The sequence below is a fragment of the Amborella trichopoda genome, chromosome 6, assembly GCF_054954075.1.
Source record: "Amborella trichopoda isolate Santa Cruz 75 chromosome 6, AtrichopodaSantaCruz75HAP2 v2.0, whole genome shotgun sequence".
Classification (NCBI taxonomy): domain Eukaryota; kingdom Viridiplantae; phylum Streptophyta; class Magnoliopsida; order Amborellales; family Amborellaceae; genus Amborella; species Amborella trichopoda.
The window spans coordinates 53,986,864-54,014,247 of NC_142341.1; the positions used below are offsets into that span (position 1 = coordinate 53,986,864).

Consider the following 27,384-nt stretch of genomic DNA (forward strand, 5'->3'; position numbering starts at 1 on the left):
TATTTGGATAGAGAGAGGAGAGAGTACCCATTCCAACTTCCTTCACCCCCAAGCCTCCCTCCAATAGGAGAGAGAGCAATTCGAGAGAGAGAAAGCAAATACCTAGGTGAAAAGTCTTGGCATACTCTATCGTTCACAAAAAAAAAAGAATTCATGGCATACTCTGCTCAAACCTTGCTACATTCATCGTATGCTTCATTGAGGAGTTCCAAGGAAGCAGACATGGCCTTGCCAGGTTTCACATCCATAACCAAAAAAGAGCTCCTCTTTTCTCCCACTAGAGCAACTTGCGAAGTAAGTTTTAATGCCCTATGTAGCAGCCTTTCAGCAAAAAGGGTCTTCAGTCCTCCATGAGGGGTGATTGTTGAGAAACAAATGGTTTGTGGTAAGAGAGAGAAAGATGGTTTGCAAAATGTGTGGATCTATATAGGGTGAATGAAAGTTAGTCTGGGTAGTTGGACTTTGCCATAGTATAAGAGGGGGAAGAGTCCAGAAAATTGAAAGAGAAGGAAGATGGAGAGATTTTGGGGGATGGAGAGAGATTGTGAGTGGGGAAGAAGAGAGAAAAGATGTCGGGCATGTGAAATTTGCCTATTTTTATTCCTTTGGCTCATACAGTTAAAGCTCCGCTCGGCTACACTTGGCTCGGCTCAGCTACACCGGCGCGGCTCGGCTCGGTTCGACTCGGCTACACTCGGCTCGGCTCAGCTATACTTGGCTCAGCTCGGCTTAAAATAGCTCGGCTTAGCTTGTGTCGGCTTAGCGCAGTTTATATTGGCGCGGCTTGTTTGAATTAAATTTTCACTGCTTTTAGCCAAAATTAACCGATAAAAGCCTACTATCTGAGCCGAGCCGATATTGTCTAAGCCAAGCTGAGCCGAGCTGAGCCGAAGTAAGCTAAGCCAAGCCGAACTAAGCCTACATAAGCCGAACCAAGCCTATATAAGCCGAGCCGAGGTAATAAAAAAATAAAATAGTCAAAATACGAAAAAAAAAAAAACCATAAACATAAATTTACGTTTCCACAAGAAAATTTGTGGAAATTTGAAATTTACGAAATTCATTGAAATTTTGAAATAGCGATATAGTGGAATTTCAGTGAAATTTTAGAACATCAGGCAAATTTTGGAGTTCATTTTTTATTCCCAAATTAAATGATCTTTTTTTTTCATTTCGGCTACAAATTGTTGTCAAAAAATCAGAAATAGACAATCTTTAAATTTTTAAAAGTTAATTAGGGTTTCTATATCTCAATTCTTTACTTATGTGTCATCTCTTTCTTTTTTATTTTCTCTCTCAACTAGACTGTTTATTCCCTCTTTCTTCATAGCCATAGCCGAGTCGGAGTTAGCCAAGATGAGCCAAAAAGGCAATAGAGGACTAGATAAAAATTAAAATAAATACAAAAATATTTAAATATATAAAAATAGATGCGATTAGCATGTAGTTAAGCTCGCAAATGTAGAAATGCGGATGCTTCAATAAATTTATTTTTGAAAACATGGGGATCATGAATATGAAAAAATAAATAAATTTTAAAAATTAAAAATAATAATTCTATTAAAAAAACATTTAGATCGTTAGTTTCAATTGTTTTTAAATGAACCACCTATTTGCCTCCCTCTTTAAGATAGATTGATGCTTTATACCTCTGGCCCGCATAAAACAATTCATCTGAAAAAAAAAAAATTTATTAAAGCCAAAACCATTCTTGCTCTCAATGCTACTCCCTTTATCCTAACCATCGGTAATTGAATAATCTGTTTCTTATCATCAAATACGGTACTTCATTGAAAGACAAGTGCTCTTTCCCCTCAAGAGAAGAAGGAATTTATATATTATTTTATAAATAGTATTGTTACTTATTATATATTATTTTATAAATAATAATATTATTTATTATATATTAGTTTATAAATAATAATTATATATTATTTAATAAGTAATAATATATTAATATATATCTTTTCATTATATTATATTACCTAAATTATATAATACTATGAAATAACATAATTATTATATAATATATAATATAATTAATATAGATTGTGAGGCACTGAACACCTCAGCCACTATGGTAAATAGTAAAGGTGAAAGGGGGTCCCCTTGGCAGAGCCCTCTCGAAGCATGAAAGTAACCTCTAGATGTGCCATTAATAAGGTCCGAAAATTAGGGTTTTGAAATACACCCTTGGATCCATCTCCACTACATGGCATTTTGGACAAAGTCTCATCAAGAATTTCCCAGTCCACATGATCATAAGATTTTTTATTACCAAGCCTGGGATTTTTGCACTACAGCGAGAATGTATGCATTCGTGTGCTATTAAAGCCCCATCGAGAATCTGGTGTTCCTTCACAAAGGTCCCTTGAGATGATAAGATCACTTGACCAAGGACACGTGTAAGGCGAGAAGCCAGGCCCTCAAGAGAATTTTGTAGGAAGCATTAATCAGACTAATGGGTCTGAAGTCTTTATGTTCTTCTGCTCCCTCTTTCTTGCGGATCTTGGCAATGAAAGTGACATTCATCGCCCTATGGATAGTGGCCCCAGAGTGAAATTCAGAAAAGAAAGCCATGATATCAGTCCTAAGGGTATCCCAAAAGACTTCGAAGAGGGCTATGGGGAAGCTGTCAGGGTTGGGGACCCGGTCTCCATTGAGATCTTTAATGGCCTCGAGTACTTTGTCCTCTTAAAAAGGGCTTTCCAAAGAGGCTGCAGATAAGGGAGAAATAGAACAGAAGGAGAGGTCCGCCATTACTGGCCTAGGACCAGAAGGGGAAGAGAAAAGCTTGGAAAAATATTCAACAACAGCTGCCTCAATGAAATTGGGATAGTCAACAATCCAATCCCCCAACTTGAAGTGGGTAATAGAGTTCTCCCTTCTTCAATAGTTGGCTATCTTGTGGAAGTAAATTGTATTTTGGTTGTCAAGCTTGAGCCATTTGACTTTGGCCCGCTGAGCCCAATAAATTTCTTCTTTCTTTAGGAAGCATTGGTAATCATGTTTGTGGATGGATCGAGAATCCAGCTCAGAAGGGGAGAGATGTCAAAGTTCTTCAATGAAGTCGCAATGTTGAATAGACCTCAAAAGGGAGACTTTTTTGTATCATAAGTTTCCAAGGAGCTGTGAGCTCCATGATTTCAGGAAAACTTCGAGCATTTGAAGCTTTTTCTACAAGATAAAATTGGCCCACCCATTCACAAGGGGGGAGAAGAACTCCCAATGGTTACAGGTAGGAGCGGGGAAGCCGGGCTCTTAGAGCCAAGACAGCTCAAAGCGAAAAGGCTTAAGCCCTCGAGGAAGGGACTGGGTATCTAGCAGGATAGGTCTATGATTTGAGGCGGGCTTGGGAAGCACCAGAGAGTGGCTGCCAGGGAACTCATGATCCCACTCGAGGGGGGTTAGAAATCTATCTTCCTCTCAATCATTGGTGGTAAATACAAAAAATTACTCTCCAGTTTAGTACTATTACCACAAAAAGTTCTTAATATCTTAAACATCTTAAAAGAATAAAACATGAATTTTAAAATTATAAATATTATTCTTTTACCAAAGTGTCTATACATAATTAAGGTAACAGAAAAATAAGAAAAACTAACATAAAAAAGATTGCCAGATGTGAATAGGTAAATGCTTCCATGTTTGTCACCAAAAAATGACATACTTGGTGAGCCTCACCAGATTGTCTACTGGTGTGTCAGAAGCAGTAACAGATTAATCGGGTCAGAAGCGTCAACAGATTAATCGGATGTAGTGGTAGAGCCACACACCAAAACATGTCTAAAAACTGCATCTTTGATTCATCTAATCCATTCAGCTACTCACTTGTTCTATAAGCAGATTAAATATTGCCAAACTCATGAGGTGCACAATATCATCATGCATATGACAAATCAAAATGAAATGACTCCAGATCCAATGATCCCATGGGCCAAATGAAAAATTCAATAGTTATCAAGATAGAATTGGGAAGAGGAAATAAGAATTCCAACTAAAATAAAAGCTATTATGCATCTTACCAATTGCTCATCAGTTTATGATTAAATCTAACAACCAGGTTATAAATGACCAAAACAAAATTCATGTCCACAAATAGAGTCATATGATGTTGATTATTTCTTAATGTACACCTAAAATGAAATCAAATGCACATAGTTACATACCATCTTAAACATACCTATGTACACATTATTCACAAAATCCCTCTGGAAATACAAGAAGTGGATCGTTATCAAGGGCTTCAACATGTTGTTTCATTCCATGATAACAAAACTCACTAATTTAGGGTTGCCACAACACAATAAAGACACTATAATAAGCTCCATCAATTAACAATATCCTCAATTCTTTACTACAATTTCATGACCCCTGGCTAGGTATGATTGAAGTGAGGAATCAATTTTTTTATGACTTGGGTATGGACCAAGATTGGCTATATAAAACTACTGGTTCGCAACTGAAGTTTGTCAAAGTGGTTTGTGAATTTTATATACAATTATGGGATGCCCATCAGATTGGGTATACATGGCCCATGTTCAGCCACGCTATGCGGACTCCAAAAGAAAATGCTTGTACTTTTTTGTGATTGAACCATGAAAAAAAATTAGTTAACATTATCATAAAAAAAAAAAAATGGAAATTTTTTTTCAATAGGCTTTAGGCCAAATGCAATGCTCTTTGGTAATGCCAAAATCGATCTATCCTACTGTGCAATAGACTTGCTAGCCTTTAGTATCCTGACATTGCGGCTGCTAACGAGCAACATTATTTCTCTTGCTAATGCTCATTGTTTTGTTTCAATTTTCTATGTTTGGAGCGACTACTTGTCATTTTGAATGCTTTTTAGTACATATTCCATGTATAAACGCGCAGCAGGGCGGAATCGAAGGAATCCCGAAAGATAGGCACTGGTGGGGACAGGTTTGGCATGCATATTGTGTAGTGGGAACAAGAGAAGCAGCAACATATCTCTGAATGGAAAAAGTGTCACAATTCTGGTTTAGGAAGGCTAGCTAGACATAAATGTGGGCTACCTTCGAGGAACTATGTTGCGTCGTACACTCAATAGAGAGATCGAGGTGGAGATTGAAGGTGAGCGCTTGCTCTCTCTCTCAAAAAAAAAAAGATCTAAAAGATTCATCACCACCAATAAATCGCTTCAACAAATAGATTAACAAAGGTTAGTAGAATCCCATACCTTTCCATCTCACTCTGAATGGAGCAACACCATGCTTTGACATTTGTAAATATATGTATCCATTTTGTATATGGGCATGCAAGACTGAAACAGAGCGTAAAAGATACGAGAATAAACAAAACAAGTTATGGCCTATTGGGTATCCTGAGAGAGAGAAAGAGACTATTACGATCCCGGTAAATAAGGCTGAGAGCATACAAAATACAAGATTCAGAGAGAGAGAGTGTGAGAGCAAACAAAGGATAGATTAGAAAGAGAAAGGGCAATTAGGGGCATCTTACTGGTGATGAGAGAGAGAGAGAGAGAGCAACGAAAGGATAGCTTAGATAAAAAAAGGGCAACTACAAGCAAAAGGAACTCATCTTCCAAAACCAAATTTTTAATAAAGGAATGAAAGCAAAAAAAAACGCATATAAAGTTTTTGCATCCACCTTGGTCATCAAGATCTTGAGTTTCAAATCGTAGCAAGTCTTGAGATTCTTCTTCCTCTTTTCAACTCTTTTGATTTCCCATAGGCTTGAGTCTGACTTCTGTAGGATATAGCGTCCCTCCCTGCAAAACAAAAAAAATGCTAATCATAAGCACTTAAAAGCATAAATGAACAAGATAATCAATTAAAAATTTAAGCATTTGAGATCCGAAATCGTCTCTGACAGCTAAGCGTTCCACTTGGGGTGGGGGCGGGGGAGAGAAAGAAGAAAATTCCACTAGAAACCACAAAATAAGGCCTAGAAACACAATTCAATTCGCTAAACCCTATAAGAACTCTAGAATCTCCATAAGATGGCATTTTCATTAAAAAAATACATATACCAAAAAAAAAAAAGGAAAAGAAAATTAAACACCAGAGAAGCCTTGAAAGCATAACTTCAACAATACATATCCTAAAAAAATACCAAAACATCCAAAACCAAACACACATGAAAATCATAGAGTATTACCAATATGAGGAATCATATGAAGAACTCTTCTCATTCTCATTTTCTGTTTCAATTTAGCACAATATCAGAAGAAGAAGATAAAGGAGAAAAAATAGTAAGTATTACCAATAGCCTCTTATAACAACATCTCTCTCTCTAAAGTGGGTCAAATCATTGGTGAAAAGAAAATTGAAAGGGACATGAAGTTGGGAATGTTATGACAATTCATGCCTCTCTTAAAACTAAGAAATCAAGTTGTGACAGTTGAATTCAGAAGAAATGCAGAACAAATTCAAAGTAAATTAATACAAAGATGAGAGAAAAATAAGAGAAACAAAGACGATTGAACCATTTTGCTTACGAGGTAAGTTAACGTGTGACGACATCCTGAGGCAACGAATAAATTGCTTTTTTTCCAATATCTCCCTTTCGACCCAAAGATTCTTGGAACAAATGTTTGAAAAATCCAGAAACCAGAAAACAAATCTTAGAGAGAAAAACTAAATAGAGATAAAGAACTTTTAATGGTATTTTTTGTTAAATCAAGATTTTAAATTTACTCCTATTGTAACTTTATTTTTCTTTAAACCTATTTTGAATAATATTAAATAAATAAATAATAAAGTTATAAGGAGTAAGTATTTTTTAGAAAAGATAAAATATGAATTTATATCAATACTATTAAAAAAGCAATTTTTTGAAGATCTTTTAAAAAACTCAGGATTCTTAACGGATTTAAAAAAAATCATGTTTTGAACGGAGACTTAGCAACTATGATATTTGCATAATAGCTAAATCTAACGTTGAGTTTCATTGACCTGAGCCGAGCCGAGCCGATGTTAGCCGCAACGAGCCGATATTAGCCAGTCGAGCCGATGTTAGCCAAGTCGAGCCGACGTTAGCTGAGCCAAGCCGAGACATTTTAGCGCAAAAAAGCCGAGCCGAGTTTAATAAATAGTTGGTCTAAAATCCCAAAAAGGAGAAAATCGAAAAAATTATGAATAAATTATTAAAATAAAAATTGTGAAAAAAAAATTTTATTTTAAAATTTAATTTTTAAAAAAAATATGCTAAAAAAATTTAACGTGGGTAAAATGCCATCTATTTTTTAGGGTTTTATGCAATTTTCCACTTGGAGAACACCACCGAAGTACGGCAACGGCTCTCTCGCTCTCTGAAGCAACGGTTCTCTTTATATGTCAACGGCTCTCTCTATATGGCAACGTCTCTTTCTCTCTCTAAGGCAACTCTCTTTCTCTCTCTAAGGCAACTCTCTTAAAGGCAACGGCTCTTTCTCTCTCAAAGGCAACGGCTCTTTCTCTCTCAAAGGCAACGGCTCTTTCTCTCTCAAAGGCAACGGCTCTCTCCCTCTGAGGCAACGGCTCTCTCCCTTTGCTTTGACTTGCTCAAGCGAAACACAAAAGGCCTGGCTGCAACTCCTTTCTCTCTCTCACTCAGAGGTTACTCTCTCTCTAAGTAGACGTCCCCATTAACAATCTACTGATCTACTCCTCTCTCTCTCTGTATCTTGATCAGAAACCGATCCATCTCTCTCTGCATTTCTTGATCACAGAGCCAGCCAACATGCATCTTGTCAAATTTCTTCCTCCAGTTTGAACCATAAGGCTTCATTCGTCATTGATCAGAAATCCATTAATCTTTTTCTTCTTCCTCTTTTGCAATCAAGAAAATGGTGAAGGGTACTTCAAGCGAAGATGACGAGCTCAACAATGAGAGCCCACCCAAAAAGGAGTGTACTCATCTGGATCTCTGTTGCATTAGATTTTGGTTTTTCTCACAGGTGAAATGTTCAAGCATACGGTCATTTAACTTCTGTGATTTATGAGTGGCTGATGAGCAACCTCTGATTATTCTTTTAATCATCTTCAGGTTATATTGGTGAAGATAGAAATTCTCCGCTGGTAAGTTCAATTCCTTAGTGGGATGTTTATTTCATGCTCGTATTATAATTGAAAGATAGAGGGTGATTTAGTGCGTGCCTTTGATCTGGTTGCATTTTCTGGATGGAATAGCACTTTAATTTGATGTGCATTATGCTAGATTCCCTGGATTGGATCCATCGGTCTCTAATCGAGTTAAGAAACAGACATGGGTATTGTCTTTTTTGTATTGTATTTGGTGAATTGCAGATTTTTAGGTAGATTGGGCATAGGCTCAAAAGATTTGAATTGTTTAGGTTTTAGGTTATAGGTTATTCACTAAATTGCTTTTGTGCCTTTTCTTCTTTTTAGGCTGTGAAGTCCGATCACATAATTGATGTCATTCAGAAATTAAGTTCACCGCTCACTAAGGTACAACTTCATGTTGAAATCCATTGGCTTTTGAAAATCATATTCTTGTGCGTAGATGCAGGAGGGATGGAAAGAAAAATTAATCTCCTGTTGCTACTTTGCTAGTATAACTGCCTTAGTTTTTCATCTCTACAATATCAAATGATGCTGCAAATATGGTAAAAATCAGGGCATGGTATCTACCATCATGACAATTCTATGCTTTATAGCTTATTTCACAAAATTTCTGCATATTATAATGGGAAGGTTATTTGGAGAAGTTGTTTAGTTATTTTTTCGTTCTTTTTTGCTAATTGAGCGCTTGTTTAGGGGGTTCCATACACCATTTTTTGAGATAGCAGCCATCAAAACACTTGGACACCTAATCCATAAATTTACCGTCACAACTCATTCTTTCATTAACCTTTGTAATTTGAAGAGTTGCAAACTTTAGATTATAGCTATATATATATATATATATATATATATATATATATATATATATATATATATATATATATATATATATATATATATATATATATATATATATATATATATATATATATATGTTTGATCAAGATTATTCTTATTCATTAGCAATACAAGCAATTCATGTTATGGTGTTGATGTTTTTGTGGGCTGTCACCTGCACCAGTTAAATCTCTTTAGCATGCTTAAACACCCAGAAATGTGGGAAATGTCTGATTTTATTCTCATTTGCTTGTTTGGTTTCAGATTTTCATGCATTCCATTGTGTTGTTGAGACATATTTTCTCATTTTTATAAGATGTATATATGTAATAAATGGCTTGTTGCCATGAAATCAGTTGCATGTAGAGATTGTACACCCTTATTTGAACCAAATCTAGACTTACATGCCCTTTCTGTGGTATCAGCAGTCCAAAGAGGTTCTTTATTTTGTTTCTGAGACAGTTTGGGCCATATTATAAAAGTCACCTATTATTTTCTACAAAATTATGAATTCAAGTGAAGCCTTTGATACCCTATCCTTTGCTAGTTGGTCAGCAAACTCATTTGTGTCCCTGCTCAAATGGTTAAAAGTGGATTTGCTTGGTTAATGCAATTATACCTGTTAGGGGCTGGCATTTCTAGTTGCCCACTGGAGGACATTCTCTATCTGTATATTTTCCATTTTGGCTGTCTATTTCTGAGTCCAATCAATTGAGCCCATGTTTCAGCTTCATTTGCACCACATCTTGTAAGTGGGACTGAAATAGATCATTAGGATCTTCCCTCTGATCATGAAATGTTCCTCCCACACCAAATGGCCCTGGATTCTGTTTTGAACTGGCTTCAAGTCCAATTTACACTGGTATGGGCCCAAGAGATAATCAAGGCTTTACTTTTAGGGAAAATATCTTTGTAGACCCTAATTTTGTATCTGATTTTCCAATAGACCCACAAATTTGAAATGTATCTAGGGGCATCAACTTTCCCAAAAATCTTTTTACTAACCCCCTAAACCCATATACCACGTTTTACACTATGTTTCCATCCCAAATAAATTTCAAAATGTCACTATTGTTTCCATTCCAGCTTTTTGCTTTTCCTTCTCCGACACTCTGTCTCTAGTTTCGCTCTTTTTCCCTCTGTGTCTCTCTCTCTAAATTTAGCAGGCAAAAGACTTTGGCTCCCTCTCTCACGTCCTCACCCTAACTTTCTCCCCCTCAATCCCTCCCCTCCCCTCCCCTCCCCCCCCCCCCCCCCCCCTTCTCTCTCTCTCTAAATCCAGCAGCCAAAAGGCTCTGGTTCTCTCTCACACACCCTCGCCCTAACTTTCTCCCCTCATCCCCTCCCCCCCCCCCTCTCTCTCGCCCTAAATTAGGCTCTGTAGTTTTATTTGCCTGAAAATTTTTCCAATCGGGTTCTCAATCATTGAACCCCCTTAGACAATGAAAAAGGAGAGAAAGTGAGAGACGGGAAAGGCCACTCTTCTTTTTTTTGTCCATCCTAAGTTTTTGATGCTCCTCTGTTTGCGAGGATCAGAACTTTGGTGGTTGGCCACTTTTCTTTGGTTGAAATCCTAGAGTGAGAAAGCGAGATTAAGAATGAGAGTAAGGGTGGAGGGCCACCATTATTGGGTCGTTCCGGTAGTTAATTGTTTGCATATTTTCTTGATTTTTCACATTTGCGTATCCTTGTTGTAACATGCAATCAAAGCTTTGTCCTTAGAATAGGAACGAGGTAGGCTTTTCTTGGAAGGCCCTCCGGTATTCGGCCTTAGCTTTAGACTGGGTTCAACCTCGTCCTAACTCAGATGAGGGTTTTGATATGTGGCACACCTCGTGACGACGCCCGAGCGGGGAGAAAAGCTAGAAAGAAGTTGCTGATCTATGAAGAAAGTTACAGGAAAATCAGCAGCGACACGCCTTGCTCAAGTGGCCAAATCACGACGCTTACGTGTCAGATTGACGTGAGACCAGTTCCATCGTGTGCATAAGGTCTAGGGTTATCTCTGGTCCGAACCTCATACATAATGAATGGTCGGCTCTGCTGGAGATTTTTATGAGCATCCACAAATTTGAGGAGAGTCCTTTTATGGAGGCTTTGAATCTTCATGGTATTAATCTTGGAGTAGAACAGAACCCGTTTCTCAACCAGGAGCTGTCGCTTGAGTCTAAGGATTGGCTTGCTTCTAGGGAGCAGAGGAGTTGTGATGACCAAATGACCCCACCCCAATGAGAGGTTGAGAATTAAGGAATTAGACCTCAGTGAGAGGATGAGAATTAAGGAATTAGAAACTCACAGAGGGAGAGGGAAAAAAAGGAAAGTGAGAGAGAAAGAAGGCCTGTGCCATTTTGAAATTTGTTTGGGATAGAAATGTAGAATAAAATGTGGTTCAATTGATGCCGCAAGATACAATCTACATGTATGGGTATACTAGGAAATTAGGTTCTATGAAGACATTTTCCCTTACTTTTATCCTTCAGTCACCTTATGCCATGGTTTTTGGACTTTAAGATGTGACTGTTTCTAACAAATCAAATTGCCCACTGTACAACCAGTATACTCATCTTCGTGGAAAAACTCCAGCCTTGGGGCACCAAGAATGCTCATTGGCTAAATAAGTACCCCTCGAACTATGGCATCACCCATTCAAAGCCAAAATGTTCTCAAGACAAATCCCCAAATTTTGTGGTAGTTTTACCATTAATGATTAGATTGTTGACGTTCCCTTTACCTTTCTTACAAATGATACACCAGTTGGACAGTGTTATTCCACTATTTTCCAAATAATCCACTGTTAGCACCTTATTGATGCTGGCCAACCACCCAAGAACTTGAATTTTCTGAGTTACTGGATTTGTCTAAACCCCCAAAAAAGTTGTATGTACCATATAGGTGGCTGTTGAAAACTCTTTGAAAGAACTCTACAGAGGCGGTTCCTTTACTCACAGGGATCCAATTATCTTGTTCTCCTCTCTTGGAATGTAGAAGTTTTCGAGCTCCTCCATCAGTCTATAGAAGGCTGTGTTCTCTTCAACTTTATGGCTTCTTCTTACCTTTTGGTCGCAAACCATCACTTGCTCTGCTCTTTGTGCCATTTCATGCGCCAAAGCATTTGGTTTTGTGCTAGTGCAGATGATGCAGGGAATAACTGCTATTAGAGCTTGAGTGGCCAGCAATGTCCTTCCAAAACCTGGTCCTCTTTGCATTTCCCACCATTAATCTTATGAGCCATGAAACGGCAACTCACCTTATCGATTCTTTTCCATGCTCCAAATAGCCTATGGAACTTCCTTCCTAGCTTCAGAATCCAACCATTTATCTCCACCATACTTGTGACTTATAACCTTCTTCCGTAGAGGCTGATGGTATAACCTTCTTCTGTAGATGCTTTGATGGTTTGGAGAACCTCCATCACCATTTTCCAATGAGGGTGGTTGGCCTCTTTTATCTTTTGTTGCTTAGGCCTTCGGCTTGTTTGGGTTTGCACCATAGTTATTGAAATCTATCAACCGATCTCGCACTTCTGGTTTCGAAACCCGATTCCGCATTTTTGTTAAGGAATCTCCACGAAAACTGTTTTTCGGAACCAAGGAAACTCGATTCTTTAATTTCGGAATCTCGATTCAACACATCTTTAAAAACCGTTTTTCGGAACTAAGCAAACTCGATTCAACACATCTTTAGAAACTATTTTTCGGAACCAAGGAAACTCGATTCCTTAATTTCAGAATCTCGATCCAACACATCTTTAGAAACTTGAACCCATTAATTGTGGGTAGACGTTCCCAAATATATCGAATCTGGATTTTGGCGAGGATTAAGTCTTTGATTCCACGTCAATTGATACACCAATTTAAAGTACATAATGTCCAATGTCTATGATGGTTGTGCACTTCTTAAAGGAAATTGGAGTAGAAATCTTCCTTCGAATGCTTCTAGTTAGTGGTTTAAAAAAAGGATCGGTGCGCCAGATTGGGCACTCCAAAAACCCATCCGGATCGGTGAATTGGCGTTCCGGATCGGGAATCGTCCGAATCGGTCAGATTAAGCTTTAAAAAAATCCAAAAAAATTATTTAATTTCATTATAAATATTGTTTTTTAGGAATCCACTAAAAATTGGGGGTACTGCATTATTAACTTTCATTTTTTTTCATCAATTTTCGAATATTGAGATGTTATTTCCTTATATGAACTTATGTTAACCATTAAATTTACACCATACAAAAAGAAAATCATAAAATTATCATTAAAAAGGTATATAATAATACATGGATTAAAATAAATAGTGAATTAAATCGATGAAAAAATGGCCACTAAAATCTCGAATTGGCAGAAAACTCTAATCTGCCAAAAAAACCCCAAATTATTACAACCAAATTAACTATAATATTATATATTGAAATTGAAATTGTTGGTTTATATTTTATAATTATTTTATTGTACAAATAATAACAAATCCAAAAAAATAAAAATATGTTATGCTACATTGTTTTGTGCTACATTTTTTATTTTATTTTTTGACAAGATTATATTACCTTTTAATTCTTGTTGTATTGCATTTTTTTTTTTTGACAAAAAAAAATAAAAATAAAATTGTAGTACATTTTTTTTTAAAAACCTTTTATTTTTTATTTTTTCCTTTTATTTTATTTTCTTTTTTTATACATTTTTATTTTTGAAAAACCTTTTATTTTTTATTTTTTCCTTTTACTTTATTTTGTTTCTTGTTGAGGACAAAAAAGGGGATTTTTTTTGAAAACCTTTTATTTTTTATTTTTTTCCTTTTACTTTATTTTATTTTACTTTATTTTGTTTCTAAAGGACAAAGTTTTTTTTTCAAAAAAGGAGTTTATTTTATTTTACTTTATTTTATCGTACTTTATTTTATTTTTTATTATGTTTTTCCTTTAACGTTATTTTGTTTCTTGTAGAGGACAAAAGAAGATGTTTTTTTTGTTTTGAAAAACCTTTTATCTGTTTTTTTTTTTTCCTTTGAGTTTATTTTATTTTACTTTATTTTGTTCTAGAGGACAAAAAAGGATGGCGCCCAAGGGGCTCGAGCCCGTGACGTCGAAGGAGATGTTGAGAGTCATAACCAACTGCACTAGGTAATAGTAGTGTGCATTTAATGACCGTATAAACCTTATAACCATTTTTCGTGCATGTGGGAATTATCCCACATCGAAGATTTAACCTGTGTTTATATCATATAAATCCTTCTGGCGGTGCAATACCATGTGCTTTGGTTGCGTAGCTGGTTGCGCAGCAGGGCAGTGACCCGTGAGCGCCTGACTCGTGGCATCAAGTATGCGCTTAAATTTTTTTAAAATTTCAAACTTGCCCCCTAACAGTTGAAATTGCCGAGACACTGTAGCAATTCGACGAGTTATCGCTACGAACCACTTGGTTCTCTCTAGACACTGGCGGTTCTTCGTGTTTTGCTGGTACCGGCACGGGGGTGCCGATTCCTGTGTCGAATCGAGCGAGTCCAGTTCAACTTGGCGACTTTCAAGCACTGCTTCTAGTAGTTGCAGGGTTTCATTATTTTACTTATGCCACCTTGGACAACCTTTACTTTAAATTTAAAATATAACTGGTAAATACAATCCATACAATTAAAAGAAAAACCATGGTGTAGACATAATCCTATTTTGTCTTTATAATAATGAAGTCAAAATCACAATTTAGAAATACTTGTCTTTTGTATCTAGTGACTGTGAGTTCAATAGTCAACACAATCACTTTAAAATTTGGGAAACTTTTTAATAAAAGACATCCAATATATGTTCTAAAGTTGATAAGGCTCAAGATATGCTTGTGACTTCCTTCTCCATAAAAATGAAATCTCGATTCCTGGTAGCGTTTGTCAAACGCATTCCATAGTCCCTATTATTGTAAATCTCGATCTCAAACTGGCATGGATCTTTGATCCATATACTTCAGAAACTTGATTCCAAATATGTTAGAATCATGATTTGAAACAACAAGATATCTTTGTTCCACATATGTCAGAAACTTGATTCCATAGATGTAAAAAACTTGGATCTATTCCAATTCCTAAAAAAATTCGGGTTCTTAGGTGTTTCTAACAACTATCGTTTGCACACTCTTTCCCATTTGGCCGAGTGAGCCCTTTGCTTTTGATGACCTATTCTACAACAACTTCCTCATCAATCTTGTTGGTGACTGTAAATTGGAAGGTTAGATAGTATTGATTATATTTGAGTGATTCTTCCTCCAAGAGGTAGGAACCTACTCTTCCATGAGTTGAGTTTTTTACATATTCTCTGTAGCATATCATCCCACAATGACTTTGGTGGCTTACATTGCACAAAAGGAAAGCCCCAGGTATTTGTTTGGAAGTGCTTCAATGTCGTACCTCTCCCTTTTTGCCAACTTCACCAGTTCATCCTGCAGGACCAGAATTCCCAGAAGTTTCAAATTTGGGAAACTTTTTCGGGCTGGATAACACTTCAAATCGCCTCATGAACAACCATTTCTGATACCCTCAGCATACACAGAATAAGTGTATGCTCTGCATGTTGCAGATGAGACATCATGGAACCTCGAGGAGCAGAGTCCGGCCTCATAGACTCCCTTGGGGATGCAACTAAGTTTTTGCAACAATAGTAAGGACCAAGTTTGAGAGGGCCCCCTTTTCTTGGCCCCCTAAATGAAGAGCTTGAACCCTTTGGTGATCTGTTTATCAATATTGAGTATCGGTGTACCCCATGTCCAACTTCGCCATTTCTCTTCAATGCCCATGTGCTTCATATTGTCTTTCAAGAACCCCAAGCTACATGGTTGCATGCTTTTGTGATGGTAGTGAATATTAAGTGCCACAATCCTGAAGTGATTTCAAAAGAATACCACCTTCTCTATATAAATCCAGTTTTTGTAGTGCAAGAGCTCGACCCCATGCAGTTTGACGACGGCAAAGCTCAATATCTTTCCTAGCTATCAAATGGGAACATTTAGGATAGGTTCGTACTTTATTCTGCTATATTTTTAGATAAGAAAATTTGGTGCATGTTGCAACTGCTAAGAGGGGAATGGGTCGGGAGTCCATCTTTATAGGGTTATTCCTCTGAATTGATGCCTTGCCATCTCTCATGATATATTTAAAATATCTTATGACTATTTTTAAATTTGTGTTTAATGCTAATTGTCGAGGGTATTGTTAACTTCATAAAAGAAATGCTAATTGTCAAGGGTTATTGCCTCAATGTCATTAGAAGGCCACACATAGAATAGCCACCCCCTTGGCATGTAACCATGATATTTGAGGAGAGTTTTGGCATTTGTACTTCTAGATGTGTCATTTTTTTAGCATGTGCATTTTGAGGCCAATTAAGATGCTGATGCATTAGCTAATGTGGTGTACACCATCATGATATCCTTGCAATAAGAGTTATGCCCTCAGCATGATACCATCTTGGCATCCCTCAATGGATGCTGTTTTCTCTACCATCCAAAATTTTAATAAATGTTAATTTTCAAGTGAAATGCAATAGATATGCCTAAGTAAAATATTGATACAAGTATACATATATATCTTTATGCACATACCCTCACATATATGCTATGTATGATTCCGAATATCATGTATAGGTAGCAATGTGCAGATAAATTCTCATAGATGTTGAGCCATATACTCCCTCTCTTTAATCATGTCTGTTTTCTATCCACATCTAGGAGCCATAGGTGGTTGTGTAAGTTAAGGTTGGGTTGAGCAGGTAAGAATACCTGATGGACAATGCCTTGGGCCAGTAGGTTGGGTGAGTGCGTGTAGGCTTTTAATGTTGTGGCAGCTCTTAATGGGTTTCTCTTTAAAAGTATAGCTCTATTTGAATCCTTGTTTTTTTTTTTGTTTTTTGTTTTTTGTTTATTCTATATAATAGTAGTGTTTTGCAGACAAGGCTACAATCATGGCTACATGCCAAGGGGGTGGCTATTCTATGTGTGGCCTTCTAATGACATGGAGGCAATAACCCTTGCCATCTCTCATGATATATTTAAAATATCTTATGACTATTTTTAAATTTGTGTTTCATGCTAATTGTCGAGGGTATTGTTAACTTCATAAAAGAAATGCTAATTGTCAAGGGTTATTGCCTCAATGTCATTAGAAGGCCACACATAGAATAGCCACCCCCTTGGCATGTGGCCATGATATTTGAGGAGAGTTTTGGCATTTGTACTTCTAGATGTGTCATTTTTTTAGCATGTGCATTTTGAGGCCAATTAAGATGCTGATGCATTAGCTAATGTTGTGTACACCATCATGATATCCTTGCAATAAGAGTTATGCCCTCAGCATGATACCATCTTGGCATCCCTCAATGGATGCTGTCTTCTCTACCATCCCAAATTTTAATAAATGTTAATTTTCAAGTGAAATGCAATAGATATGCCTAAGTAAAATATTGATATAAGCATACATATATATCTTCATGCACATACCCTCACATATATGCTATTTATGATTCCGAATATCATGTATAGGTAGCAATGTGCAGATAAATTCTCATAGATGTTGAGCCATATACTCCCTCTCTTTAATCATGTCTGTTTTCTATCCACATCTAGGAGCCATAGGTGGTTGTGTAAGTTAAGGTTGGGTTGAGCAGGTAAGAATACCTGATGGACAATGCCTTGGGTCAGTAGGTTGGGTGAGTGCGTGTAGGCTTTTAATGTGGTGGCAGCTCTTAATGGGTTTCTCTTTAAAAGTATAGCTCTATTTAAATCCTTGTTTTTTTTTTTGTTTTTTGTTTATTCTATATAATAGTAGTGTTTCGCAGACAAGGCTACAATCATGGCTACATGCCAAGGGGGTGGCTATTCTATGTGTGGCCTTCTAATGACATGGAGGTAATAACCCTTGCCATCTCTCACGATATATTTAAAATATCTTATGACTATTTTTAAATTTGTGTTTGATGCTAATTGTCGAGGGTATTGTTAACTTCATAAAAGAAATGCTAATTGTCAAGGGTTATTGCCTCAATGTCATTAGAAGGCCACACATAGAATAGCCACCCCCTTGGCATGTGGCCATGATATTTGAGGAGAGTTTTGGCATTTGTACTTCTAGATGTGTCATTTTTTTAGCATGTGCATTTTGAGGCCAATTAAGATGCTGATGCGTTAGCTAATGTGGTGTACACCATCATGATATCCTTGCAATAAGAGTTATGCCCTCAGCATGATACCATCTTGGCATCCCTCAATGGATGCTGTCTTCTCTACCATCCAAAATTTTAATAAATGTTAATTTTCAAGTGAAATGCAATTGATATGCCTAAGTAAAATATTGATATAAGCATACATATATATCTTTATGCACATACCCTCACATATATGCTATGTATGATTCCGAATATCATGTATAGGTAGCAATGTGCAGATAAATTCTCATAGATGTTGAGCCAGATACTCCCTCTCTTTAATCATGTCTGTTTTCTATCCACATCTAGGAGCCATAGGTGGTTGTGTAAGTTAAGGTTGGGTTGAGCAGGTAAGAATACCTGATGGACAATGCCTTGGGTCAGTAGGTTGGGTGAGTGCATGTAGGCTTTTAATGTGGTGGCAGCTCTTAATGGGTTTCTCTTTAAAAGTATAGCTCTAATTGAATCCTTGTTTTCTTTTTTGTTTTTTGTTTATTCTATATAATAGTTGTGTTTTGCAGACAAGGCTACAATCATGGCTACATGCCAAGGGGGTGGCTATTCTATGTGTGGCCTTCTAATGACATTGAGGCAATAACCTTTGCCATCTCTCATGATATATTTAAAATATCTTATGACTATTTTTAAATTTGTGTTTGATGCTAATTGTCGAGGGTATTGTTAACTTCATAAAAGAAATGCTAATTGTCAAGGGTTATTGCCTCAATGTCATTAGAAGGCCACACATAGAATAGCCACCCCCTTGGCATGTAGCCATGATATTTGAGGAGAGTTTTGGCATTTGTACTTCTAGATGTGTCATTTTTTTAGCATGTGCATTTTGAGGCCAATTAAGATGCTGATGCATTAGCTAATGTGGTGTACACCATCATGATATCCATGCAATAAGAGTTATGCCCTCAGCATGATACCATCTTGGCATCCCTCAATGGATGCTGTTTTCTCTACCATCCAAAATTTTAATAATTGTTAATTTTCAAGTGAAATGCAATAGATATGCCTAAGTAAAATATTGATATAAGCATACATATATATCTTTATGCACATACCCTCACATATATGCTATGTATGATTCCGAATATCATGTATAGGTAGCAATGTGCATATAAATTCTCATAGATGTTGAGCCATATACTCCCTCTCTTTAATTATGTCTGTTTTCTATCCACATCTAGGAGCCATAGGTGGTTGTGTAAGTTAAGGTTGGGTTGAGCAGGTAAGAATACCTGATGGACAATGCCGTGGGCCAGTAGGTTGGGTGAGTGCGTGTAGGCTTTTAATGTGGTGGCAGCTCTTAATGGGTTTCTCTTTAAAAGTATAGCTCTATTTGAATCCTTGTTTTTTTTTTTGTTTTTTGTTTATTCTATATAATAGTAGTGTTTTGTAGACAAGGCTACAATTATGGCTACATGCCAAGGGGGTGGCTATTCTATGTGTGGCCTTCTAATGACATTGAGGTAATAACCCTTGCCATCTCTCATTATATATTTAAAATATCTTATGACTATTTTTAAATTTGTGTTTAATGCTAATTGTCGAGGGTATTGTTAACTTCATAAAAGAAATGCTAATTGTCAAGGGTTATTGCCTCAATGTCATTAGAAGGCCACACATAGAATAGCCACCCCCTTGGCATGTAGCCATGATATTTGAGGAGAGTTTTGGCATTTGTACTTCTAGATATGTCATTTTTTTAGCATGTGCATTTTGAGGCCAATTAAGATGCTGATGCATTAGCTAATGTGGTGTACACCATCATGATATCCTTGCAATAAGAGTTATGCCCTCAGCAGGATACCATCTTGGCATCCCTCAATGGATGCTGTCTTCTCTACCATCCAAAATTTTAATAAATGTTAATTTTCAAGGGAAATGCAATAGATATGCCTAAGTAAAATATTCATATAAGCATACATATATATCTTTATGCACATACCCTCACATATATGCTATGTATGATTCCGAATATCATGTATAGGTAGCAATGTGCAGATAAATTCTCATAGATGTTGAGCCATATACTCCCTCTCTTTAATCATGTCTATTTTCTATCCACATCTCGGAGCCATAGGTGGTTGTGTAAGTTAAGGTTGGGTTGAGCAGGTAAGAATACCTGATGGACAATGCCTTGGGCCAGTAGGTTGGGTGAGTGCGTGTAGGCTTTTAATGTGGTGGCAGCTCTTAATGGGTTTCTCTTTAAAAGTATAGCTCTATTTGAATCCTTGTTTTTTTTTTTGTTTTTTGTTTATTCTATATAATAGTTGTGTTTTGCAGACAAGGCTACAATCATGGCTACATGCCAAGGGAGTGGCTATTCTATGTGTGGCCTTCTAATGACATTGAGGCAATAACCCTTGCCATCTCTCATGATATATTTAAAATATCTTATGACTTTTTTCAAATTTTTGTTTGATGCTAATTGTCGAGGGTATTGTTAACTTCATAAAAGAAATGCTAATTGTCAAGGGTTATTGCCTCAATGTCATTAGAAGGCCACACATAGAATAGCCACCCCCTTGGCATGTAGCCATGATATTTGAGGAGAGTTTTGGCATTTGTACTTCTAGATGTGTCATTTTTTTAGCATGTGCATTTTGAGGCCAATTAAGATGCTGATGCATTAGCTAATGTGGTGTACACCATCATGATATCCTTGCAATAAGAGTTATGCCCTCAGCATGATACCATCTTGGCATCCCTCAATGGATGCTGTTTTCTCTACCATCCAAAATTTTAATAAATGTTAATTTTCAAGTGAAATGCAATAGATATGCCTAAGTAAAATATTGATATAAGCATACATATATATCTTTATGCACATACCCTCACATATATGCTATGTATGATTCCGAATATCATGTATAGGTAGCAATGTGCAGATAAATTCTCATAGATGTTGAGCCATATACTCCCTCTCTTTAATCATGTCTGTTTTCTATCCACATCTAGGAGCCATAGGTGGTTGTGTAAGTTAAGGTTGGGTTGAGCAGGTAAGAATACCTGATGGACAATGCCTTGGGCCAGTAGGTTGGGTGAGTGCGTGTAGGCTTTTAATGTGGTGGCAGCTCTTAATGGGTTTCTCTTTAAAAGTATAGCTCTATTTGAATCCTTGTTTTTTGTTTATTCTATATAATAGTAGTGTTTTGCAGACAAGGCTACAATCATGGCTACATGCAAAGGGGGTGGCAATTCTATGTGTGGCCTTCTAATGACATTGAGGGAATAACCCTTGCCATCTCTCATGATATATTTAAAATATCTTATGACTTTTTTCAAATTTTTGTTTGATGCTAATTGTCGAGGGTATTGTTAACTTCATAAAAGAAATGCTAATTGTCAAGGGTTATTGCCTCAATGTCATTAGAAGGCCACACATAGAATAGCCACCCCCTTGGCATGTAGCCATGATATTTGAGGAGTGTTTTGGAATTTGTACTTCTAGATGTGTCATTTTTTTAGCATGTGCATATTGAGGCCAATTAAGATGCTGATGCATTAGCTAATGTGGTGTACACCATCATGATATCCTTGCAATAAGAGTTATGCCCTCAGCATGATACCATCTTGGCATCCCTCAATGGATGCTGTTTTCTCTACCATCCAAAATTTTAATAAATGTTAATTTTCAAGTGAAATGCAATAGATATGCCTAAGTAAAATATTGATATAAGCATACATATATATCTTTATGCACATACCCTCACATATATGCTATGTATGATTCCGAACATCATGTATAGGTAGCAATGTGCAGATAAATTCTCATAGATGTTGAGCCATTTACTCCCTCTCTTTAATCATGTCTGTTTTCTATCCACATCTAGGAGCCATAGGTGGTTGTGTAAGTTAAGGTTGGGTTGAGCAGGTAAGAATACCTGATGGACAATGCCTTGGGCCAGTAGGTTGGGTGAGTGCGTGTAGGCTTTTAAAGTGGTGGCAGCTCTTAATGGGTTTCTCTTTAAAAGTATAGCTCTATTTGAATCCTTGTTTTTTGTTTATTCTATATAATAGTAGTGTTTTGCAGACAAGGCTACAATCATGGCTACATGCCAAGGGGGTGGCTATTCTATGTGTGGCCTTCTAATGACATTGAGGCAATAACCCTTGCCATCTCTCATGATATATTTAAAATATCTTATGACTATTTTTAAATTTGTGTTTAATGTTAATTGTCGAGGGTATTGTTAACTTCATAAAAGAAATGCTAATTGTCAAGGGTTATTGCCTCAATGTCATTAGAAGGCCACACATAGAATAGCCACCCCCTTGGCATGTAGCCATGATATTTGAGGAGAGTTTTGGCATTGGTACTTCTAGATGTGTCATTTTTTTAGCATGTGCATTTTGAGGCTAATTAAGATGCTGATGCATTAGCTAATGTGGTGTACACCATCATGATATCCTTGCAATAAGAGTTATGCCCTCAGCATGATACCATCTTGGCATCCCTCAATGGATGCTGTTTTCTCTACCATCCAAAATTTTAATAAATGTTAACTTTCAAGTGAAATGCAATAGATATGCCTAAGTAAAATATTGATATAAGCATAAATATATATCTTTATGCACATACCCTCACATATATGCTATATATGATTCCGAATATCATGTATAGGTAGCAATGTGCAGATAAATTCTCATAGATTTCGATCCATATACTCCCTCTCTTTAATCATGCCTGTTTTCTATCCACATCTAGGAGCCATAGGTGGTTGTGTAAGTTAAGGTTGGGTTGAGCAGGTAAGAATACCTAATGGACAATGCCTTGGGCCAGTAGGTTGGGTGAGTGCGTGTAGGCTTTTAATGTGGTGGCAGCTCTTAATGGGTTTCTCTTTAAAAGTATAGCTCTATTTGAATCTTTGTTTTTTTTTTTTGTTTTTTGTTTATTCTATATAATAGTAGTGTTTTGCAGACAAGGCTACAATCATGGCTACATGCCAAGGGGGTGGCTATTCTATGTGTGGCCTTCTAATGACATTGAGGCAATAACCCTTGCCATCTCTCATGATATATTTAAAATATCTTATGACTATTTTTAAATTTGTGTTTCATGCTAATTGTCGAGGGTATTGTTAACTTCATAAAGGAAATGCTAATTGTCAAGGGTTATTGCCTCAATGTCATTAGAAGGCCACACATAGAATAGCCACCCCCTTGGCATGTAGCCATGATATTTGAGGAGAGTTTTGGCATTTGTACTTCTAGATGTGTCATTTTTTTAGCATGTGCATTTTGAGGCCAATTAAGATGCTGATGCATTAGCTAATGTGGTGTACACCATCATGATATCCTTGCAATAAGAGTTATGCCCTCAGCAGGATACCATCTTGGCATCCCTCAATGGATGCTGTCTTCTCTACCATCCAAAATTTTAATAAATGTTAATTTCAAGTGAAATGCAATAGATATGCCTAAGTAAAATATTGATATAAGCATACTTATATATCTTTATGCACATACCCTCACATATATGCTATGTATGATTCCGAATATCATGTATAGGTAGCAATGTGCAGATAAATTCTCATAGATGTTGAGCCATATACTCCCTCTCTTTAATCATGTCTGTTTTCTATCCACATCTAGGAGCCATAGGTGGTTGTGTAAGTTAAGGTTGGGTTGAGCAGGTAAGAATACCTGATGGACAATGCCTTGGGCCAGTAGGTTGGGTGAGTGCGTGTAGGCTTTTAATGTGGTGGCAGCTCTTAATGGGTTTCTCTTTAAAAGTATAGCTCTATTTGAATCCTTGTTTTTTGTTTATTCTATATAATAGTAGTGTTTTGCAGACAATGCTACAATCATGGCTACATGCCAAGGGGGTGGCAATTCTATGTGTGGCCTTCTAATGACATTGAGGCAATAACCCTTGCCATCTCTCATGATATATTTAAAATATCTTATGACTATTTTTAAATTTGTGTTTAATGCTAATTGTTGAGGGTTTTTTTAACTTGATAAAAGAAATGCTAATTGTCAAGGGTTATTGCCTCAATGTCATTAGAAGGCCACACATAGAATAGCCACCCCCTTGGCATGTAGCCATGATATTTGAGGAGAGTTTTGGCATTTGTACTTCTAGATGTGTCATTTTTTTAGCATGTGCATTTTGAGGCCAATTAAGATGCTGATGCATTAGCTAATGTGGTGTACACCATCATGATATCCTTCCAATAAGAGTTATGCCCTCAGCATGATACCATCTTGGCATCCCTCAATGGATGCTGTCTTCTCTACCATCCAAAATTTTAATAAATGTTAATTTTCAAGTGAAATGCAATAGATATGCCTAAGTAAAATATTGATATAAGCATACATATATATCTTTATGCACATACCCTCACATATATGCTATGTATGATTCCGAACATCATGTATAGGTAGCAATGTGCAGATAAATTCTCATAGATGTTGAGCCATATACTCCCTCTCTTTAATCATGTCTGTTTTCTATCCACATCTAGGAGCCATAAGTGGTTGTGTAAGTTAAGGTTGGGTTGAGCAGGTAAGAATACATGATGGACAATGCCTTGGGCCAGTAGGTTGGGTGAGTGCGTGTAGGCTTTTAATGTGGTGGCAGCTCTTAATGGGTTTCTCTTTAAAAGTATAGCTCTATTTGAATCCTTGTTTTTTTTTTTTTGTTTTTTGTTTATTCTATATAATAGTAGTGTTTTGCAGACAAGGCTACAATCATGGCTACATGCCAAGGGGGTGGCTATTCTATGTGTGGCCTTCTAATGACATTGAGGCAGTAACCCTTGCCATCTCTCATGATATATTTAAAATATCTTATGACTATTTTTAAATTTGTGTTGAATGCTAATTGTCGAGGGTATTGTTAACTTCATAAAAGAAATGCTAATTGTCAAGGGTTATTGCCTCAATGTCATTAGAAGGCCACACATAGAATAGCCACCCCCTTGGCATGTAGCCATGATATTTGAGGAGAGTTTTGGCATTTGTACTTCTAGATGTGTCATTTTTTTAGCATGTGCATTTTGAGGCCAATTAAGATGCTGATGCATTAGCTAATGTGGTGTACACCATCATGATATCCTTGCAATAAGAGTTATGCCCTCAGCATGATACCATCTTGGCATCCCTCAATCGATGCTGTTTTCTCTACCATCCAAAATTTTAATAAATGTTAATTTTCAAGTGAAATGCAATAGATATGCCTAAGTAAAATATTGATATAAGCATACATATGTATCTTTATGCACATACCCTCACATATATGCTATGTATGATTCCGAATATCATGTATAGGTAGCAATGTGCAGATAAATTCTCATAGATGTTGAGCCATATACTCCCTCTCTTTAATCATGTCTGTTTTCTATCCACATCTAGGAGCCATAGGTGGTTTTGTAAGTTATGGTTGGGTTGAGCAGGTAAGAATACCTGATGGACAATGCCTTGGGCTAGTAGGTTGGGTGAGTGCGTGTAGGCTTTTAATGTGGTGGCAGCTCTTAATGGGTTTCTCTTTTAAAGTATAGCTCTATTTGAATCCTTTTTTTTTTTTTTGTTTATTCTATATAATAGTAGTGTTTTGCAGACAAGGCTACAATTATGGATAGTCTTCATTTGTAGGTAATTTCATCTACCATTTGAAGTGTGAGAAGTTCAAAGCAGCTCAGTTCAAAGATAATGAACCATATTTTGGGCCAAATGAATTGGGCACCAATTTACTTTTGGATGCTTGGAGACCTTTTTGGATGGGATATAAGAGAAGGTGATTGCATCTTTCTGAAAGCCTCTATCTTGCCTAGTATTTTATGAAAACTTATAATTTTACACTACTAGATCTATAAATGGGAAACTTTGCGTAGGTACATACAATTAAATGATTTGATTGTTAAAAATCAATTTTCCTTCTTGTATATGTTATGCCATGCCATTCATAAGTTTGATTGTTCTTTTGCATCCTGGCTTCATGAAGATGACTTTATTTTGCATCAAAATTCTTTTAAGAAGATTTCTCCTTCATGGGGCTTGAATTCCCTTTAAGATGCTAAGTAGCATCTTCATGTTCATAATTTAAATGGTTCTTTTGGAATATTGTTTCATCATCCCAGAATTAGCACCCCGTATTTAGAATCATTTCTTGAAGTTTTTTTGTTGCTTAATTGGTCTAACTGATTCCAAATATTGGTTATGCATTCGAGGTTTCTTTCTTACCTTCCCAGCTTCAGTCCCCCTGTATTCCATGCATCTGGAACTAGTTTCATCATCTTTCGTAGATACACAACTTACAAGCTTGAGGCCTAGCTTCTTCTAAAACTCTGACCCCATTTTTTCTTTGGAAAAAAGAGAAAGAACAAAAAAAAAAAAAAAAAAAAACTGTATGATTTCTCTCCTTTTTCCTTCAATGCGACTTCCTCATCTGCAATTTTTTCTTTAACTCCAGACAAGCTCCCATAAATGGTCTCGAATCCTACAATTGGATTCTACCGACTACATAATGTGGAAGAGTCAAAGTTTTCCTATCTCACATTTAAAAATGACAAAGTTTGCATGTTACATGATTCTACCATAATTGGGTACTTTTAATTCTATTTTCAACTTTTTTGTTAACTATTAAAAATGATAAAAATATAAAATTGCTTGCAAGTCTTGCTTGGGGAGAAGCACCATATATCTCAAACCAAAAATTAGTTACACTTTTGTTAAATTCTAGGCAAATATTTTAAATATTTTTGGAATAATATATTATTTATTTTATTTTTCATTAGGTTGGGCATGGGTATCTGTCGACCCGAATCCCAAACCCTCAACGTCACCAAGCTTAGAGGACCACAATATCTACCTAAACCTCTGAGAAATAAAATATATTTTTAGGACCAAAGACATAATGGAATACAATTCACCCATTTATTTTAAAAAGGATTGTATACTATACCATCATTTGCTTTTAATATAAGGAGGCTGTGATTACTCATAGCCTTGTAAAATCATAATTTTTAAAATATTTGAAAATTTTGGTCTTGGAATTTGTGCCCAATCAATGATACATCTTCAACTGCCCGATTTTACATCTCATAATTAATAATGACTGTGGCCCCTTATTCCAAAAGTAAATGATCTTATTTTTTGTATTTTTGTTTTAAGAACTTATTTTTAATTTGGTATTTTTATCCAACATTGTAAAAAGAGTAATGATGTTATGAGACCCTCCTGCAACTGTATAAGTAGGGTTTCAAAAGATCACTATTAAATTTTGACAAAGATATCTAAAAAACCCATACACCCAAGTCCCACACCCATGTTATAATTTTTCTAAAAATCTGTGTCAAAATTTAATGGTGAT

At 36.4% G+C, this 27,384-nt stretch overlaps 1 protein-coding gene across 10 annotated transcripts in view; it reads right to left on the reverse strand.

The window, feature by feature from the left end:
- Positions 1 to 593, reverse strand: part of LOC18448777 (uncharacterized) — a 72,427-nt gene extending 71,834 nt beyond the window's left edge. For 4 of the 10 annotated variants that reach the window (XM_088869496.1, XM_088869497.1, XM_088869502.1 and 1 more), the window contains exon 1: positions 163 to 593. The gene's annotated coding sequence lies outside the window, so the exon portion shown is untranslated. The remainder of the gene's footprint in view (positions 1 to 162) is intronic. The other 6 variants (XM_088869494.1, XM_088869495.1, XM_088869500.1 and 3 more) reach the window with 2 other exon arrangements.
- Between the last annotated feature and the right edge of the window lie 26,791 nt (positions 594 to 27,384).